The 21,916-nt window shown below is 39.8% G+C and overlaps 1 pseudogene; it reads left to right on the forward strand.

The window, feature by feature from the left end:
- The first annotated feature begins 5 nt into the window (after nt 1-5).
- LOC112644365 (60S ribosomal protein L4-like) lies at nt 6-20,323 on the forward strand (annotated as a pseudogene).
- Nucleotides 20,324-21,916: the final 1,593 nt, after the last annotated feature.

Below are 21,916 nucleotides of genomic sequence, written 5' to 3' on the forward strand. Positions count from 1 at the left end.
CGCCCCCTCGGCCCGACTGGCGCCCCGCCTCCCGCCGGCGCGCCCCGCCCACAAGCGCGTCGCTGGCCGATGACGTAGCCGGCGCAGGGACTCCTGACGAGGCCGACGTGCTGCAGCTTCGGCGGGGAGAGAGAGCGGGGTATGTGGTGTCGGCTCTCCCCGCGAGCGGGGAAGTGGGGTGCGGGGGAAGCCGAGGGCTCCGGAGGAAAGTGGGGAGGGGAGGAGGAGACCCGGGGGCCTCCTGCGGGTGCTGGGGTGCAGGGCGGCATCCCGCACCGTCTCGGGGCCCTTCCTGCGGAGGCCGCGGGCCGTCCCGCAGTGCTTCGTGCATCTCTTACTGGAGGCCCGGGCTCGGGCCGGGTGTGGAAGTTCAAGGGGTAAGCTGCGCCCGCTGCGAGGGAGATTTTCCTCCTAGGGCATGCCACTGGGGAGCCTGGTTTACGAGGTAAAAAGCACAAGAGCTGGAGACGTGGATTCTCTCTCTCTCTCTTTTTTTTTTTTTTTTTTAATTTCTTGCCCCGAAGCGATGGCTTGGTCTCTTCGCTCTATCGTATCAGTGAGATGACAGTGTTCGGCCTCGCCATACCTTTCACGGCTGCCATTACGTGACTTCTGCCTCCCGGAATCTTATCTTTTATCATTATCCTGGGTGGGAATGGAAATCTCGTGACTCCTGTTCTAAAGCTGGATTGGGTACGCGGGCGTGGAGATATAGGCTGCTTGCTTTTATTATTTTTAGTATTTTTTTTTTTAATGGGTGGCCTTTGGAGGGAAGATTTCTCCATTGACATCCCGATAGTTTCATTTTCATTTTAAAAATCAGAATATCTATGTTTACCTCATGTTAGCCCGATGTTTTTCACAGACTTAAACGTTTAATCTGACATTTAACAACTTTGCCTCCTTTCAGAGGCAAATCTCCAAAGTATAAGGGTGTTTTTTAATTTATTGTCACCTTACCTCTTTTATTAGCCGTTTAAAGGTCAGCTGCACCTTCTAGACTGGGGAAAAGATGGTCAACGTCTTGAAAGGAGTGCTGATAGAATGGTTAGTAGTTTTTGATACTTAATGCAATTTAAATCTCCATATTGAATCTTGATGTATGTGTACCTCATCTAAAATCCATATTTTTGTTTCAAGACCTAAATAAATCCAGTCTTTTAGCTTTCTTAACTTTATTTTTCTTATGTAGTATGTGGGAGAGATTTTGTTGCTACCTTTTTTCCTGGTACCAGATTTCAAGGTCTCAGTCCAGTTAATATAATTGACGCATTTCCAACACGTGTTGGTCCAGAGCAGTGTATTTTTTAGATCAGTGCTCTTTAGGGGAGCAGCCCTGGTATTGTCCTCCAATCAGTGACTTAAAATTTAGAGTCTGCCTATGTCTTCATCATCACAACCTAGTCTTGAAAGAGTAAGCAAATCAAGAGCTAATGGAAGGTTTACACTAGGCACACATTTAATGGAAGCTAGAAACCTTAATGGGCAGCATTGAATTTCTCAAAGCAAGCTATGTAGGACTTTGTGTTAGACAGTCTGAAAACCTGAGCTATTGGACCAGTCCTTGCTCAGTCTCTACTTCTTGTTGATAGCAGGGCTGCGGGAGGAGCAAAACCAAACTGTAGGATACTTCTGGCATTTAGAGCAGCATTGTCCTGTGGGGTATCTGGGTGGCTCAGTGGTTGAGTGTCTGCCTTCAGCTCACGTCGTGATCCCTGGGTCCTGAGATCGAGTCCCACATCAGGTTCCCCACGGGGAGCCTACTTCTCTCCCTCTACCTCTCTGTGTCTGTCATGAATAAATAAATAAAGTCTTTAAAAAAAAAAATAGAACAGGGACGACTGGGTGGCTCTATGGTTGAGCGTCTGCCTTCAACTCAGAGCATGATCCCAGGATCCTGGATCAAGTCCCACATCAGGCTCCTGCAGGGAGCCTGCTTCTCCCTCTGCCTATGTCCGTCTCTCATGAATAAATAAAATCTTTAAAGAAAAAAATAGAATAGCATTGTCCTATAGAAATATAATGTAAGCCACATATGTAGGCTTAAGTCTTCTAGTAGCCACATTAAGACTTAATTGAAGCACCTGATATTAATGTTTTATTTAACCCAGTGTGTCCAAGATATTTCAACATGTTCTAAATCTTCAAAGTTTGTACTAAGATTTCAAAATTCTGCTAAGTTTTTTTTCATACCACAGCTTCAAAATCCAGTGTGGAGTTCACTTTTACAGCCCATCCCACAGGCCGGCCACATTTCAAGTGCCCAGTAGTGAGCAGTGCAGATTTAATGTTTGGATAGAGACACAACAAAGACAAGAAAAGAGCCAGTGATATAGGAGGGAAGCTAAGAGGGAAGGTTTCGTGAAGGTAAGTGGGCCATGTCCAGTGATGATGAGAAGTGGAATAGGATGAAAAACTGGAAGTCAATGATTTCCTTCCTTCCTTTGAAGAGCTGTTCAGCTATGAGAGCTGTTTTAGTGGAGAGGCAGGATAAACAGATTGGAGTACTTTGGAAAGGGAAAAGAAGGTGAGGAAGTGGAGACTCTTTGGAGAAGTTTTGTTGTAATAATTGAGCAATGGAGTGGAGAAATTGGTTGATAACTGAGGAAGGATGTAATAAGGGTCTCTGATTCTTGTTATTTTGGTTTTAGTGTGAGAGACTAGAATGTATGTTGATAAGACTAAACTGCTTAGAGGTAAACATTTGGGAAAGTGAGGGGACAGGATCCGGATCCCACCCATTAAGTTCGAAACACATGTGCTGTTTTCTTTTGAAAAACTTGTAGGCTAATTTTTTATTTTATTTTTCCTAAAACTTTGTTGTAACTAATAGAAACGTTTTCCTCACTGGTCTTTGAATGCTTTTTTGGTTTTGTTTTGTTTTTAAGATTTTATTTATTTATGAGAGACAGACAGAAAGGCAGAGACACAGGCAGAGGGAGAAGCAGGCTCCATGCAGGGAGCCCAATACAGGACTCGATCCTGGGACCCTGGAATCACACCCTGGGCCAAAGACAGGCACTAAACCGCTGAGCCACCCAGGTGTCCCCATTTTGTTTTGTTTTGTTTTAAAGATTTTTATTTATTTTGTTTTGTTTTTTAAACACAAAGGATACATAATGTCAGCTATCAGTTTTCCCCCTTTTGTTTCTTCTGACTCTTTGATCTTCACCTCTGGATTTAATAAATCTCTCTTGTAACAAGATTTTTGTATTTTAGTTTTTGTTGACGTTACATTTCATTTATCTAGACTCTATTGGGAGGAGGGGCATATTTGGTAAAGATCTGAATTCGCTTTTATTGGTTGAACAATTGTTTCACACCATTTATTCCCTTCTCTAATGATAGATGATACCTCTTTTATCTTTGCTTCACTCTCCTTCTACTTTGATTAATCCTGTCCCATATGCATTCTTTGTCATTGTTGCCTATTCAAGAATAAACTTAGAATAATTTAGTTTGTCTGAATCCTTTTGGCATGATGATTGGGATTGTGTTAAGTCTGTAATTTGAAAAATTATCGTGGGTGGACTGCATTTTAAAGAGCGGAACTGTAGGAGACTCATTAAAATCTCAGCGGTAGGCTTTCAGTGTAGCTTTGAGGACAGAGTACAGATTTGTAAGAGGAGCTGAGGTGTTAGTTTCTTGATTTGCTGAGCTGCCTGCCTGGTTTGCTATCATGTAATCAAACCTCTGAATTCTACCTGGGTTCTAACGGCCCACTATCACTTTGCTTTTCTATGTAATCCCCAGACTAGCAGCACCAGTATCATCTGGAACTTGTTAGAAATGTAAATTTTCAGACTTCACCCTAAATCTCCTAATTAGAATTGTGTATGCGAAGAAACTTATTAAGAAACATTTTAAGTTTGAGAAGCACTTAATTGGCTTAAGTGTGATCATCAGTTTTCCTCTGGAGAATTGTTTTGCACTAGAACCACTAAAATTTTATTTTGCAGATGTACACTATCCTTGTGAAACTTTAATTTTTTCCTTCAAGGTGAATTCTAAAGTGTAGCCTGCACAATTTTTCAAAAGGATAACTGTCTTCCCAAAGATTATATCTTCCAAAAAGAGTTGAGCCCTAAGAAATAACAGATTCATGAAGGACATGGTCAGGGCTGTTGGGTACTCCACAATCAGATGTACATGTTGGGGTGGTAATTGGAAAAGTCCTTCAGCTTCCTTCATGTCTGTATTTGATGCCAAAGAGAAGATTCCTTAGTAATATAGTATCTGTTTATTCATAATCCCCATAGATTATGTGGAGCGAGCCTTTAGGTGTACTGGAGTATGAATTTGACAGGTCTGGAGTTTATAGGCAAAACACTCAATCTCCTAAAACTACTTCCATTATTCCAGTGATTCTTTCCAAATTCCAGCCTTTTTACCATCGAAGGTCATCTATAATAGCATAGATAGTGCTGTTCCACTTACTCTGTTCAGGCAGCCAGCAAAATACTGCTCAGGTGTGTATGGCCTCATTCAAGAGGGGAGTCTTAATTTGACACCTGCCTTAGAATGCCTTCACCTATTGCCATATTTAAATTTCGTGTCTGTCCATTCCTTTTAACTGGTTAGGAGTCTATAAGAAAGAAGCAAATCATATTAATGGCCATTAAGGCCCAACTATCGGTGAATTGGAAAAAAGGTACTGGGATAGGAGAGGATGCTTTCCTCAAAGGCTTATTTTATCAAATACCAAAATCTAAAGCTAAATTGAAGTTCTTTTGTTTATAAATTTGTGTTTTTATATCAAAATGAGATTGGTGAAAACTTCCTCTTTGTTGGGATCCACCACTATCAACTGCCAGCCTCACACTAAGCCTTTTCCCGAATTTAGCCAAGCGCAGCAATATCAAAGCAAGTAGCATATCCCAACAAATCGCAGGTGCTAGAGCAGACCCCAGGTGTGACAGTTATTACACCTGGTTTGGCAAGTGCTTCCATAAGGAAGATTTGTTGCAGAGGTGCAAATTCCAACTAGTTTACAGCATAATAGCAAAGAATCTGGAGAAATAGGTGGTATTAGACCAGCTTACCCTTTTAGGCTTGGCATCTAAACCTGTATTGTATATGAGAAGCAAATAACTAAGGCAAAACCAGTCTTAATCATTATTCTGTTCTTTCACAGCATTTATATTATCTCTTGTGAGCCTCTGCTTCTCAGAAGGGCCATATTCACTGAAGTTTCCTGGCTACTCAGAACAGTGCCTAAAATATATACCGGAGATATTTAGTAAATATTTGTTTACTAGATGAATTTTGTCAACAGAATTGAGTCAAGGAATGTAATCTCAGTCTAAATCCTATGTTACTAATGTTCCTTTTAGAGCTTCTCTTGTTACCACAGTGATAATAGTGGATATAAGAGTAGATTCTGATAACTTGGATTCAAGTTTCAGTATGAAAACGGTTTGTCCACCAAACTTCCTTTTTGGCTAGTTACATCAAAATAGCTTTTAAATGAAGTGACTATTGGCTTCCAGTCTTAGTTGTTGTTTTTAAGATTTTATTTATTTATTTGGCACAGCACAAGCACGGAGAGTGGCAGGCAGAGGGAGAGGGAGATGCAGACTCCCTGCTGAGCAAAGAGCCCAATGATGGCCTCGACTCCAGGACCCTGGGATCATAGCCTGAGCCACCCAGGTGCCCAGTCTTAGTTTTTAAGGAGCGGGCTCTCACCGAGCTATCGATATGAATAATAGAAGTACTGTCTTCAGCAGCTGATCTAGAAAGCAATTTGTAATAGGTTTTTTGAGCTTTTATATGGTTTGACACAATAATTCCATTTCTAGAAGTTTATCCTAAAGAAATGACCCTAAGGAAATATCAGAACTGTGGATAAAAATGTAGGAGATTGAGGAGCATCTGGGTGGCTCAGTTGGTTAATCATTTGACTCTTGATATCAGCTCAGGTTGTCATCTCAGGGTTGAGAGATCTAGCCCCGCTTTGTTGGGGTTCCCTGCTCAGCATGGAGTCTGCTTGAGATTCTCTGATTCTCTCTCTCTGTCCCTCCCTGCTGCATGTGCTAGCATGCATGTACACTCTCTCAAATCTTAAATAAATGTTGGTAATTGAATGTGTTAATAAAGTATAGAAGCTGGAGCTAGAGGCTATAATGCTAAGCAAAATAATTCAGTCAGAGAAAGATAAATACTGTATGACTTCATTCGTGAAATTTAAGAAATAAGCAAAGTGGAAAAAAGCAAGATGAATCAGGAAAAAGACCCTTAATTATAGAGAACAAACTGATGGTGATGGAGAGTAGGAAGTACACTTGTGATAAGCACCAGCCATTAAATGGAAATGTTGAATCACTATAATGTTCGTCTGAAACTATTATACTATATGTTAACTGGAATTAAAATAACTTTAAAAGCCAAAAAATAAAGCATTGATTGTGATATTTTATAATCAAATAATGTAGCAATTAAAATACTTGAAAACATTTTAAGTATTATAGGGCAATGATACTGTGTAATACAACATTAAATAAAAAAGGCTGAATGCCTTCCTGAAATGACACTGAGCATTTATTGGATACTATACTAAGCACTTGGTAATATTCGGTTCTCACAACAATCCTATGAGATACAGGTATTATTATCCCAATTTTATAGATACAGAAATTAAGGCACAGAAATTAATTGCTCAGGATTACAAAGCTGCTAAGATGGGATTCTAAACCATAGTATTCTGGCTTCAGAGCCCAAGCTACTAAGCCTGATGTAGACTAACACAAAACTAAGCATAATATTGTATTAAGTTTTTTAAAAAGTATGTATGTATATGCTTAGAATATCATATACACAGGTTAGCAATAACAAATATTTTTGTAACAGCAAATCCTTTAATGGGGATAGAAGTAGGTAATATACATATTTAAGTTGACTGAGCTGGGGCTTGGGGGTTAGGCTGAGTCTAGTACGTTAGCATCATGTTTTGTTTTGTTTTGTTTTTAACAATAAACCTATGGTAGGTCATATTGGGAACTTGGGACTGTTATTCTGGTTAGCTCAGTGTCCCCTGTGGTGGCCCTTTCTTTCTCTTAAGACCCTACCCATTTCAAATATTTATTGAGCACCTACAGTATGCTGGACCCTATTAAAGGTACCTATATCTCAAGCTGGACAATACCCTTATTCCAAAAACACTTTGGAAAATGCTTATAAGAAGGTAATAAACTTAAAGCCATTTCATGTTCAGTAACAATTTTCTAAAACATTCTGTTCTTAGGACATACAGAATTTGGAGAATTTAAGATTTTTTAGGTAATTGTACCTCTTAGCTAATTATTATCAGGAAGGATATTTACTGTTGACAGAGCCAAGATTATCATTCTGACAGAATGGATAATGCAGGTGACCAGTGAAGTCCATGATCTGTTTTACAGCTAACTACATCATCTTAGTAGAGCCTTTGTGGTATAATAATTTTTTAGAATTATGTTTTACAGGAGTTATACTCAGGTTATGTAGGAAGGAGCTGATTGCTATCTACCCTTCATATCTCCAGGTCAAAGACACGTTTTTCCTACTCATTAGCCCTGATCTCAGAACTTCAAGTATGTCTATGGGTACCTGGTTTTGTTTTTCTTTTCTTGCCAGCAGGTTCTCTTTCCATAGACTCTCTACATGAGGAAGTAGAATAAATAGCCCTGTATTCAGGCAAAATACTCTAGTTCCCTTAATATTTCATAACAAAAGTCTCTTAAATTTTGTCCTTTTGAATCATTATAAATTATATTTCAGATACATGCTAGAGAATTCAGTCTCAAAATGATTTCTGTTTTCTTTCAAAAAATGTCATTGAGGTGATTAATAATGGAAGGAGTAAATTCAGTCTCTCACCGACCACTTACTTTTTAAGTATCTCATTTGTCCATTAGTAGTGTTTCCCCAGATATGGGGAATGCCACTGATGTTCAAGCTGATTTGTAGTAGAACACAAAAGAGAGGGGGAAGACAAAAATTGTTTTTATATGACCAGTTTATTTGAGGAAAAAAAACATGTCTGGATGACTAGTGATTCATACCAGGTTAAGCTTAAAAAGTTGATTTAAAGGCAATTTTTTTTTAAGATTTGATTTATTCATGAGAGACAGAGAGATAGAGAGAGGCAGAGACACAGGCTGAGGGAGAAGCAGGCTTCATGCGGGGAGCCCAATGCAGGACTTGATCCTGGGACTACAGGACCATGCCCTGGGCTGAAGGCAGGCGCTAAACTGCTGAGCCACCCAGGGATCCCCAAGATTTAAAGGCAATTTAAAGAAAAATAATATGTTGTACAGTTGTTACAAGAGATGGTTAAATTAGCAAGGATAGTAGGCAAATGGCAAAAAATTTAAAAACCCCAACATGCTAATTTAAAGCACATAAGTGAGTCCCCTTGGCACTTAAATCTCAATCCTTATCTTACTATACCTGTTCCCAGTACCTGACACAGTGGATTGCTTCCTCTTCCTGAATGTCCTTTGTTCACTTACCTTCCAGGACTCAGGGTTTTCTTTCTACCTCAGTGGTCACTGCTTTATAATCTACTTTGTTGATTTGTCCTTTTCTTCTTAACCTTTTGATATTGTTGAGACTGGTGCTTGGTCCTTGGTCTCTTCTCTGTAGCTATGTTCACTCCCTTGTCGGGGCTTGAGGACTGATTTTTTCTCTTCAGTCTGGACTTAGCTAATGAAATCCAGAATTGTATATCCACCTTCCTACTCACTTTCTTCACTTGGGTGCCGGTACGCATCTCAAATGTAACATGCCTAAAACCCAACTCTTGATCTTCCCAGCAAACCTGTTCTTACTTCCTTTTCATTTGCTCTGACTGAAAATGTTGGGAGTCTCCTTAATTATTCTCTTTCAAGCTGGAGTCTAGTCTCAGCAAATTATGTTGGCTTTGTATTCTTTGTATATCTAGAATCCATTTCACTCTCATCATTTCACTGTTACCACATAGGTCCAAACTATTATCGTCTCTTACCTGGGTTACTTTAGTCATCTTCTGATCTGTCTCCCTGTTTTTACCCCTGCCTTCAATACCTACAGTCTTCTCTTAACCCTGCAGGCAGTATGATCTTTATATTTAAAATTGAAGTCAATTTATAAGTTAAATCATGTCATTCAGTAAAAACCAAACTTGCTAAAATCACCTCCGAGGCCCTATGTGATCTGATCTAGCCGTTACTAACTTTCTGACCTCATCTCCCACTTCTATGCCCTCTAGTCACCGCCCCCCCCCCCACGGCCTTGCCATTCACTCTGCCTAAAATGTTCTTGCCTGAGTCTACCCGCCTTGCTTACTACCTCCTCCTGTTTGTTCAGATGTCACTCACTGCTCAGTAAGGCTTTCCCTGTTCAGACTTACAAGATCCTATCACTCTCACCACTGCCATTTTTCATCCTACTTCCCTGCTGTGTGTGTGTGTGTGTGTGTGTGTGTGTGTGTGTGTACACTACCAGTAGAATGCAAGCTCTGTAACAGGATTCTGAGTTACTTTGTTCACTGCTGGATACCTAGGACCAGAGTAGTGCCTAGCATATGACAGGTGCTCAGTAAATATTTATTGAATGAATGAATAAAGCTTTAAGTATCAAATTTACTTCTGAACCAATCAATTCTGTACATTAGAATAGTCATTCTAATACTGCAACCATAGACTATGACTGAATTTTGCCCAACCTAAGTGGACAAGCATAACCTAAGTGTTCTGAACTTAAGTGTAAGATGACAAACTAAATTTTAAAATGTGTCAGTTCTGATGTGGGCAGGCTTATTTATTTATTCACATCATTTTATAGTGTAGTAAATTGTTTAAAAATCATTGTAATGATAAGTTACTGAAAATAATTAAAATCATCTTTTCAGAAAGACTTGACTTTATTAACAGTTAATATGCCATGAACCATACTCATTTACTGATTGAAATAAATCCTTTACCTTTGTTAGCTTCACTTATACCTAGTTTGTACTTGAAAGAAGTAAAACTTGTTTTTATGTTTTTAGGTAATTACACTGACCTCTTTTGAATTCAGTCATCTTTGTAATGGATGTTGTCATTCCTTAAGAAACCATAAGATTTTATGAAGTTACATTTTCTCTAAGATTTAAAAAAAACTGCAACTTGACATTTTTATATTCATCTTTTGCTAAACACATTATTGTACATTAGGTCTAAAGAGTGTTCTTTGTTGTGATTCAGGGTTTTTACAGCAGAGATATGTTTCTGTAAGGTCTATAAATTTGGGGTTTGTTTGGGGTTTTTTTAGGTTTATGTGCTTATTTGAGAGAGCAAGAGCATGTGCACATTCTCTGGGGGGAGGGGCAGAGGAAAAAGAGAGAATCCTTAAGCAGACTCTACACTGAGCACAAAGCCCAACACGGGGCTTGGTTCCAGGACCCTGAGATCATGACCTGACCTGAAATTAAGAGTTGGACACTTAACCAACTGACCCACCCAGGCATCCCATGTAAATCCTAGAATTTGGATCTCTCTTTTCCTTGTGACTTATTCTATTCATTCCAAACTAAAAATCACAAATAAATAGAATTTGTATCTGTTCTTTGAGCTCAGTATCCTGAAGAAGATTTTGGTAGGATTTCCTTTAAAGATTCTGAGTGAGGGGATCCTTGGGTGGCTCAGTGGTTTAGCACCTGCCTTCGGCCCAAGGCATGATCCTGGAGTCCCGGGATTGAGTCCTGCATCAGGCTCTCTGCATGGAGCCTGCTTCTCCCTCTACCTGTGTCTCTGCCTCTCTCTCTCTCTCTCTCTCTCTCTCTCATGAATAAATATTTTTTTTAAAAAAAGATTCTAAGTTCAAATTTAGGAAGTTCAGAATTTTAAGGAAGGAAGAAAAACTGAGAACCTACTGCAAGCCAAACACCGTCTTTGGAATTACTCTCTTTTAATTTAAAGGAGAATAACTTAATTATTCTCTTTTAATTAATAAACTGTTAATAACAGTTCTGTTATGTGGGCTCATTTTGAGGCTTTAGAGATTAAGTACATAGTAAGGTCACACAAGTGATAAAGCTGGGATTGAATTCAGATCTGACTTTTGCGGGATCCCTGGGTGGCGCAGCGGTTTGACGCCTGCCTTTGGCCCAGGGCGTGATCCTGGAGACCTGGGATTGAATCCCACGTCGGGTTCCCGGTGCATGGAGACTGCTTCTCCCTCTGCCTGTGTCTCTGCCTCTCTCTCTCTCTCTCTGTGTGACTATCATAAATTTAAAAAAAAAAAAAAAAAAAAGATCTGACTTTTGCTGTACACCCTACTTTATCACAGTGACTGTTAAACTGGTTTTGTAAATTAAATTTTTCACTGGCAAGATAGTGAAAAATCTATTGTCTTCTTAAGTGTAATGGTCATGGGCAAGTAAGGAAATTCATTTTTTAAATCAGTTAAGGGAGCTGTGGTTTTAGGCCCTATTAACTACAAACCTCTGAACATTATTTGTTCACTTGTCAGTGACAAATTACTCTTTTAAAATCTTCTCATTGGCCTCTTTCTCTAAAACTTAAAGGAACAGTTCTAAAATGAAGTCATGAAAAAAATAAAAAATAAAATGAAGTTATGTCTACAAATCATTAATGCTTGAGACAGAGGGAATGACGGATTGAGTTAACAGTTTAGAACTTTTTGAGTTATCCTAAAAATTCTGCATGCCCAATTCTAATTGCTTAGGTATAATTTGATAACACAATGTGTCATTATCATGTGTTTGTCTCTGCAGTGACCCTGCCATGAAGCAGTTTCTGCTGTACTTGGATGAATCAAATGCCTTAGGGAAGAAGTTCATCATTCAAGACATTGATGACACTCATGTCTTTGTTATAGCAGAGTTGGTTAATGTCCTCCAGGAGCGAGTAGGTGAATTAATGGACCAAAATGCTTTTTCTCTTACCCAGAAGTGAAAGTACTCAATATTGACCACTTAGGAATTACAAGTAGCAAATGTGAGAGACTGTCACTATTCAGTGTCCTACATGACAGATTAGACTTAGCTGCTTAGTCGCATATTATGGGAAAAACTGTGATGTCATTTGTTCAGAAAAAAGTCCTTGAAATGATTTTCTTGTTGTTTTTTCGGTACATGTACCCTAGAATTTAAAAAAAAAAAAAGAAAAAAAACTTTAATGATTGTCTGTAATTTGACTTTTACTATCCTACATTAAAATATAAATATAAATGGTTTTCCTACCTTTTTAATACCAATTTAATGCATTAAGAATTTAATGGAATATGCATTTTTCAGTTTAATCTAGGTGTTTGTTTGCTTGTTCCTGCTAATAATTATAGAATTTTATAATCTGGGTGGTGTTCTGTTCTAATTAGAAACTTCACATCAATTATTTAGGTAAGTATACCAAGGTGGGACCTTTGGTAATATTTATGTCTTTATAAATAATATCTGGATACTGGCCAGCTTTATTGATGAAGAAGGTAGGAAAGAGAACCATGGAACATTAATGTAAGCTACACTTTGCATTTCCCTAAAAATACAGTTTTAAAAGTACAGAGGGCTTGGGCTGCCTGGGCAGCTCATTTAAGCGTCCGACTCTTGTCTCAGGATCATGAGTTCAAGCCCCTTATTGGGCTCCACACTGGGCATGGAGCCTACTTAAAAAAAAAAAAAAAAAAAAAAAGAAGTGTGGAAGAAATAACCAAATGGTAAAGGGACATGGTGCCTTGCAAGCTTTAGCTTTTCCTTGTTCAAACTTTTTTAGTCACATTTTCCTTTCCCATCAGGGCAAGTGTTTTTTTGTTTAAAAAAAAAAAAAATCAGTTTTAAAGAAAGGGAAGAAGGAGTAGATAGAAATAAATTGAGTCTTATGGGAAGTGGCATGATTAGGATAAGATCTATTGCATATGGTTTTATGATTGATTGGAGGCAGAAATAATAACTCCAATAGGAGCTTTGCTTCCCTTCCTGAAGATAGTGTTAACTAGGATAGGTTCCCAGGGATGAGATTTTCTTCTAAGAAAGAAGAGGACTTCTGTGATGCTATGTGGAATTCTATCAAACCCAGTTTTTTTCCCCTCCCATGGTGTACTTACTCAAAGCCCCTGTGTACCATTTTCACTCACTCAAGCTGGACATTTCCACTGCTTGGTACAGTAGGTCCTCCCTTATCTGCAATTTTGCTCTCCACAGTCAGCCAAGGTCTAGAAGCAGATGACTCTCCTCACTGTTGTCAGAAGGTCAATAGTAACCTGATACTATCACAATGCCTACATCATTAATATCGCTTCATCACATCATGTGGGCATTTTATCATCTCATGAGGATCCTATAAGAGGAAAGAGGGTGGGCAGCCCCGGTGGCTCAGCAGTTTAGTGCCACCTTCAGCCCAGGGCATGATCCTGGAGACCTGGGATCGAGTCCCATGTCAGGCTCCCTGCATGGAGTCTGCTTCTCCCTCTGCCTGTGTCTCTCATGAATAAATAAATAAAATATTAAAAAAAAAAAAAAAAAGGAAAGAGGGTAATGACAGTACAATAAAATAATTTGAGAGACCATATTCACATAACCTTTATTACAGTTTATTAATACTAATAATAATTGTTCTTAATCTCTTACTGTGTCTAATTTATAAATTAAACTTTGTCATAGGCATGTGCATATAGGAAAAAACACAATGTATACAGGGCTCAATACTTCCTGTGGTTTTAAGCATCCACCAGGGATCTTGGAATATAATATAATTCCCCATCTATCATGATTCCCACCAACATAAATCAATTCGCAGAATTTTGATTCTCATTTAACAATGCAAACAATTTTGTTATATTATTGGTAAATTTGGTATTAAAATTTGTTGAGTAGAAAATACATTTCTTTAGAATTTCCAACTGTATTAAAATGTTATTGCATCTCGTATTTCAGGCATATCTAAATCAATTTCAAATAAATCTCCAGTATCTATCATCTTATACCTTTATTAACATGAAACCTTGGGCAGCCCGGGTAGCTAAGCGGTTTAGTGCCACCTTCAGCCCAGGGCGTGATCCTGGAGATCTAGGATCGAGTCCCGAGTCTGGTTCCCTGCGTGGAGCCTGCTTCTCCCTTTGCCTGTGTCTCTGCTTCTCTCTCTCTCCCCCCCCCCCCTTCTCTGTCTCTCATGAATAAATAAAATCTTTAAAAAAAATAACATGAAACCTTAAATTTTTCTTAGAATCCTTGTTTAAAAGGTATGGAGAAAAAAATATTTTACAGTGAATGCGAAGAGTCTTATGTGAAGGAAAATTTTTCATCAACTCTCATTTCTCTCATTTTTTATTTTTTTCCAAAGATTTTATTTATGAGAGAGAGAGCATGCACGCAGAAGTGGGGGGAGAGGCAAAGGAAGAGGGAGAGAAAAACCGATTCCTCACTGAGCCTGAGATGATGACCTGAGCTGAAAGGCTGAAAGCTAAACTGACTGAACCACCCAGGTGGCCCTCTCAGCTCTCATTTTTTAAGAAGTCATACTGAAGCAAATGTAAAATATCTCTCTGGACACCGCATTAAGAAAGATGGGACATTGTGACACTAGGAAGCCCACTTGGAGCTGTTTAGTTAATGTGTCCCAACTACCAGAGAATAGGACATAACCGAGTGACATTTTATCTAGACTCTCCTTGGAATCTGATTGACATTATTTGATTTGGCACACTAAGATGTTGAGAACAAGAACTGCAGGCTGTTTGGTAGTGGAGAAATTGACTGCTGTCTTTTAAAAATAAGGTCCTGAATATTGTGTAAAGGTAGTATTAAATTGTTTTAACTCCAAAAAATCGTTTTAATTAATGGAAATTTGGTGACCAATCACAGACAATCCTTGAACTAAAATCGTGATACTCAGTTATAACAACTTCCAACTTCTTTTTTTTTTATTTATTTATTCATGAGATGCACAGAGAGGGGCAGAGACAGAGGGACAAGCAGGCTCCCCAAGGGGAGCCTGATGTGGGACTCAATCCCAGGACCCCAGGACCATAGCCTGAGCCAAAGGCAGACATTCAACCACTGAATCACCCAGGCACCCCCAACTTCCAACTTCTTGATTAAGGTGGTTTTTTTGTTTTCATTTTTCTTAAATAACTGTTTCAGGTGAAAAATTCTTAATTCCTTAAACCTTGATTTTCTTATGAAATTTAATGTGATTATTTTAAAATTCCAGGCAGGCATCCTAAGTATGCATCACAGTTAATGTAAAAATGTGTATTGAGGAGTCAGTTTTGGCGGACAGTAGCTGAACGCTTCTGATAATAGGCAACAAAGGCTACTACTCCCCTTTATTGCTGATAGACATAGGTGGGTAATCAAAATTATTAATGATTGTATTGTTGAACATTAGCTGTAACAAGTGGCTTGACATAACTTTATTATTTTCTGAAAAGTGGTAGTGTATTTAGTTTGTAGTTATACAGTAGACCTCATTTCTAAAGAAACTAAAAATTCTGACATGATTTAAGTAGAATACTGAGTTCATTCTCTTAACATTCTCCTATCTTAACAGATAGGAAGAGGATATATTTTAAAGATGAAAAAATGATGCCGTTTGCAAATGTAGTCAATAAACATTCTCACATGTATGTAGCTCTTCTTCATTTGCAGAGAAGATAGCACTGCAAGATCTATTGGTAAGGTTACTAAGCTTTTTTAAGGACACAGTTCTCACTTAGGAAAGGATTAAGAGACCACCTGCATCCAGATGTCTGCTCCCTGCTTGCTAGCTCTGGGATCTTGGACAGGTCATTAAATTTCTCTAAAAACAGAAATACCTGTCCTCAAAGATGGTTTGGATGATTTTAAGTTAACGTGTAAAGCAGATGGTTCTGAAGTTTAGTTACTTTGAATCTAGAGAAGCACAGTGAAGTGGTGATGGGGGTACATTTCAGCACCTGCCCACCCCACACGCACTTTTTTTTTTTTTACATTTCTGTGTAATCAATGCAGTGAGAATGAGCACATGGTGGAGGTGGTAATTCTTAGAAAATGAGCATTGAGTAGACAACATACTGAGGGCCCACTACCTTTACTGACCTTGTAGCTGTCTCTTGAGCAACTTAAACCTTGTTGGGAAATATCCAAATAGTTGATTTTTCCAAGACTACGCAGGGCCCAAGGGTGCAAGAGTCCCTGGTTCTGGGGGTTCCTAACTAGATACTGGCTGTTGACAAAGTCCAAAGGCAGAGAGACAGTGGTGAAACAAGAAAGGAATTAATTTCAGTGAGGCCAACACTGGGAAAGACGGCAGACTGACATCTCAAGGAGTGTCTGTAAAGTGTTGAAAATACTTCTGGGTTCATAGAAGGAGAATGTGGGACAAAGGTCACTGGGTTTGTGCAGGTGAGCGGCACAGGTCAGGTTGATCATTGCCTTGGGGTCTTGCCTCCTGGCAGTCCCTGTTCTTCAGGGGGGCAGTTTCATTTCCCACCACAGGATGCTCTGCTGGCCAGGTCTTTCACCCAAGCTAAGAGATAAGCTGGAAATAAGAATTTAATTAGAAAGTATAGACTGGCCTATAGGAGCCGCCGGGTTGAGAGGAATGTGGCCCTCTCCTCTCCCTGCGATGGCGTGTACTCATCTGTTAATATCTGTGTACTCCGAAAAGAGGGAATCATCTGGCAAAAATGTTAGTTTGCCTGCTGTGTTTAAGGCTCCCATTCAACCCAATATCATGAACTCTGTTCACACCAACTTGTGCCAAAAACAACAGCCAGCCATATGCTGTCAGTAAATTAGCAGGTCATCAAACCAATGCTGAGTCTTGGGGTACTGGCAGAGCTGTGGGTCGAATTCCCAGAGTTCGAGACGGTGGGACTCACCATTCTGGCCAGGGTGCTTTTGGAAATATGTGTCGTGGAGGCTGCATGTTTGCACCAACCAAAACCTGGTGCCATTGGCACTGCCGAGTAAACACAACACAAAAGCGATATGCCATCTGCTCTGGCCTGGCTGCCTCAGCCTTACCAGCACTGGTCATGTCTAAAGGTCATCATATTAAGGAAGTTCCTGAACTTCTATTTGGTGGTTGAAGATAAAGTTGAAGGCTACAAGAAGACCAAGGAGGCTGTTTTGCTTCTTAACTTAAAGCCTGGAATGATATCAAAAAGATCTATGCCTCTCAGTGAATGAGAGCTGGCAAGGGCAAAATGAGAAACCAGCGTCATATCCAGCCCAGGGGACCCTGCATCATCTACAGTGAAGACAGTGGTATCATCAAGGCCTTCAGAAACATCCCTGGAATTACTTTACTTAACGTAAGCAGACTGAACGTTCTGAAACTTGCTCCTGGTGGGCTTGTGGGACATTTCTGCATTCAGACTGAAAGTGCTTTCCTCAAGTTAGATGATCCTTATGGTACTTGGCGTAAGGCTGCCTCCCTCAAGAGTAACTACAACCTTCCGATGCATAAGATGCTTAATACAGACCTTAGCAGAGTCTTGAAAAGCCCAGAGATCCAAAAGCCCTCCGAGCACCATGCAAGAAGATTCATCGTAGAGTCCTGAAGAAGAATCCACTGAAAAACCTAAGAATCATGTTGAAGCTAAACCCGTATGCAAAGACCATGCGCCAGAACACCATTCTTCACCAGGCCAAGAATCAAACTCCAGATGGATAAGGTGGCAGCAGCCTTAAAAGCCAAATCAGATGAGAAGGGGGTTCCAGGCAAGAAGCCCATGGTAGGGAAGAAAGGAAAGAAGGCTGTTGGTGTGAAAAAGCCGAAGAAATCTTTGGTAGGAAAAAAGGCTGCAGCTACCAAGAAACCAGCAGCTGACAAGAAACCTGCAGAAAAGAAACCCACCACGGAAGAGAAGAAACCTGCTGCCTAAAAATTTATATTTGTTTATTCCATAAAAATCAAATAATTTTAGACAGCTAATTTTTTTTTAAAAGATTTTGTTTATTCATGAGAGACACAGAGAGAGAGAGAGGCAGAGACACAGGCAGAGGGAGAAGCAGGCTCCATACAGGGAGCCCAACACAGGGCTCAATCCCAGGTCTCCAGGATCAGGCCCTGGGCTGAAGGTGGCGCTAAACCGCTGAGCCACCCGGGCTGCCCTGGACAGCTAATTTTAAATAAAGACCTGATCAAAGAAACAAAAACAAAAAAAGTATAGACTGAGGTCAAAGTGGAGATGGTTGGAGTCCTCTTTCCAGACCATTCTTCTCTTTGCCTTCTTGCTTGAAAGATGTTTAGTCTTGTCTAGAATTCCTGGATCATAATCCATTTTCATCAAAACTGGACCGTTTTTCTCATTGACCTCAGACATTTACTGAATCCAGTTTGGATTTTATTCTTCTGAGTGACTTTTTCTACTTTAAACTTGTGGATTTCTCCCAATTCCTTTCTCTTGCTTTCTTTAACCTGTTCTTTTTTCTAACTGGCTCTCAATCACTCCCTTTTTTGTTGTTGTTAGTTTGTTCTTCTGTATCGTTTATTTCTTTACAATTTTAAAACTGGACCATGGTGTCTATCCCTGGTTAATTTTGCCTGGCATATGTGAATCTTCTGATCTCAATCAACATGCTTCGTTTATTTTGCTTTGGGGAGGGTTCTTGAATAAATGAATTTCGGTGACAGTTTTCTTGCTTCTGTTTGTTTTCTTTAGAAACAGCTACTCATTAGCTAATTCTTTGTGATTAACGCTTCTATGTTTTGTCATTTCATTGCTTTTTTAGTTCTCTGTTCCAGGAATGCCTTTCAAATTTGTCACTAAACTTGATTTCACTTTAATGAAAAGCTGCTTCCTACTGCTTCCAACTTGGACTTTATCGTGGCTGCTGTGCTTTTGCTCTCTTTAATCTTGTCACAGCCTTTTGTTTAATTGAGGTTATCTTTTTCCCCGAGCAATACACACTCATTGCGGGTAGGTTGGAAAGGGAAGCAAAGGAAGAAAATATAACTCATCCAAAATCCCGCTACTCAGGAATGCCCCAATTAAAATTTGGTGACAGGGCAGCCTGGGTAGCTCAGCGGTTTAGCACCGCCTTCGGCCCAGGGCATGATCCTGGAGACCCAGGATCGAGTCTCACATCAGGCTCCCTGCATGGAGCCTGCTTCTCCCTCTGCCTGTGTCTCTGCCTCTCTCTCTCTCTCTCTGTCTCTGTCTCTCATGAATAAATAAATAATTTTTTTAAAAAAAAATAAAATTTGATGACAATCTTCAACCATTTTCTAAGAGTGTAAGAACAGTCCCCTATCCCAGTGAGATCACACTGCTTTGACACTTTTTCATTTTCATGATCTTTCATGAAAAATATGAAGTAGCATTGAGGAGGACACATGATGTGATTAACACTGGGTATTATATGCAACTGATGAATTATTGAACATTACATTTAAAATTGATGTACTATATATTGGCTAATTGAATTTAAATAAATAAAAATATGAAGTAGCATTTCTGTTTCAGAGGAGTTTTTCTTCGAATTTCTCGAGCACATTAGAATTACATGGGAGCATATTAAAAACTTTGGATACCTGTCCTTAGCCCCCCAGTTTTCAGATTTAATTTTTCTGGGATGGGACCCAAACATCACCATTTTTTAAAGGTTTCCCTGATGTTTCTTTCTTTTTTTTTTTTTTAATTTTTATTTATTTTTGATAGTCACAGAGAGAAAGAGAGAGGCAGAGACACAGACAGAGGGAGAAGCAGGCTCCATGCACCGGGAGCCCGATGTGGGACTCGATCCCGGGTCTCCAGGATCGCGCCCCGGGCCAGAGGCAGGCGCCAAACCACTGCGCCACCCAGGGATCCCTTCCCTGATGTTTCTAACGTACAGAGCTGAGAACCCTTAGCGTGTGTGTGCAATGGAGGCTTTGAGTAGGTTTTGTTTTGGGGTCCTGTTTGGTTTTCAGAAGGCTAATCTACCAGCATAGCTGTTCCCTTATACTGCCAAGGAAATGGCTGAACCTATCCAGCAAGGAAGCAGCTTTTGTTAAAATCGAGTAATTAAATAACTGATTGCCTGGGACGCCTGAGTGGCTCAGTAGTTTAGCGCCTGCCTTTGGCCCAGGGCATGATCCTGGAGTCCCTGGATCGAGTCCCACTTCAAGCTCCCTACATGGAACCTGCTTCTCCCTCTGCCTATGTCTCTGCCTCTCTCTCTCTCTCTCTCTAATGAATAAATAAATAAAATCTAAAAAAAAAAAAAAATTCCCCAAATAGTTGGAGTATCTTACTACTGAGAGTGGTTAGCTATGTTTAGATCCTTTGGTTGAGGAAAGTAATGGTAGCAATAAATTCACTGCAAGATACTTTAGTCTTTTGTTTATTTACTATTTACCATGTAGCAGAATTTTTTTAATGAAATATTAAGCTATGTCAATATATCAATTCTTTTTTTTTTTTAGATTTTATTTATTTATTCATGAGAAACACAGAGAGAGGCAGAGACATAGGCAGAGAAAGAAGCAGACTCCATGCAGGGAGCCCGATGTGGGATTTGATCCTGGATCCCAGGATCACGCCCTGGGCTGAAGGCAGGCACTTAACCTCTGAGCCACCCAGGTGTCCCAATATATCAGTCCTTAAGCAGAGTCTTTCTGAAAGGATGTCTAATGTTCAGTGTTAACTTGTTTACATAATTATAATAGTCACTGCTCTGTCTTCCCAAAACCATCAGAAACACTTGCTCTCACCCAAGGTCTCTGGACATCTGTGATTTTGTTAAATCAAGAGAAATCTAAAAAAAAAAAAAAAAAAAAAAAAAAAAGAGAGAGAGAGAGAGAAATCTGGGTGCCTGCATGGCTTAGTTGGCTAAGCGTCCAACTCTTGATTTAGGCTCAGGTCGTGATCTTGGAGTGGTGAGATTGAGCCCCATATGAGGCTCTGCATTCCCTAGGGAGTCTGTTTGTCCCTCTGCTCTGTTCCTTGTGCATATGCTCTCTTTCTCTCAAATAATAAAATCTTTTTTAAAAAAGATTTATTTACTTATTTATGATAGAGAGAGGCAGAGACACAGGAGGAGGGAGAAGCAGGCTTCATGCCGGGAGCCTGACGTGGAGGACTCGATCCCGGGACTTCAGGATTGCACCCTGGGCCAAAGGCAGGCACCAAAACGCTGAGACACCCAAGGATCCCCTAATAAAATCTTTTTTTTAAAAAAAGTTTAGTTTCTCAGAAAAATAGCAAAGGCAGGACTATGAAAGGTGTAAACAAAATCCATATAGTGTTACAAAGAATTCACAGAAATTTTGATGAACTTCCCATAGGACATGGAATGGAGGAGCTAGTCTTTTGTCTTAAAAACATGAAGTCATATGATGTTTGCAGCTATAATTTGCAATTAATGCATCTTGCAAATTTTAGTAGAAGTTCTCTTGTCTAAAAAGCAAATGTTCATTATGTGTTTAAAACCTTTAACTAAAAAAAAAACAAAAATCTTAACTGTGGGGGATCCCTGGGTGGCTCAGCGGTTTAGCGCCTGCCTTTGGCCCAGGGCGCAATCCTGGAGTCCCGGGATTGAGTCCCGCATCGGGCTCCCTGCATGGACCCTGCTTCTCCCTCTGCCTGTGTCTCTGCCTCACGCTGTCTATCATGAATGAATAAATAAAATCTTTAAAAAAAAAAAAAAAAAACTTTAACTGTGGCTATATTGAGTTGATTGGTCTAAAAGCTGCTCTGGAAAATTTCCAGAATAAAATCATTTTTGTCATGATCTGGGCAGATAGGCTAGTGAATGCTGCTTCTGTATTTAGGCTTGTCACACTTCAGGGTGCCATTTCTCCCTCTTGCTAAAATGCAAATTCTCCTTGAGCACATCTGTGCTGGGGCCTGACATTCTGCATTTCTAGCAAGCTCCCAGGTGATGTCAGTGCTGCTGTTCCTGCGGCAGGTCATACTTGAGTACCAAAGTCTTTCACCCAGTCATTGACTGAGAATGGGGGGTACCCTCAGTACTTAGCAAGAGCAAATATGC

The sequence above is a fragment of the Canis lupus genome, chromosome 1 (genome assembly GCF_003254725.2).
Source record: "Canis lupus dingo isolate Sandy chromosome 1, ASM325472v2, whole genome shotgun sequence".
NCBI lineage: Eukaryota > Metazoa > Chordata > Mammalia > Carnivora > Canidae > Canis > Canis lupus.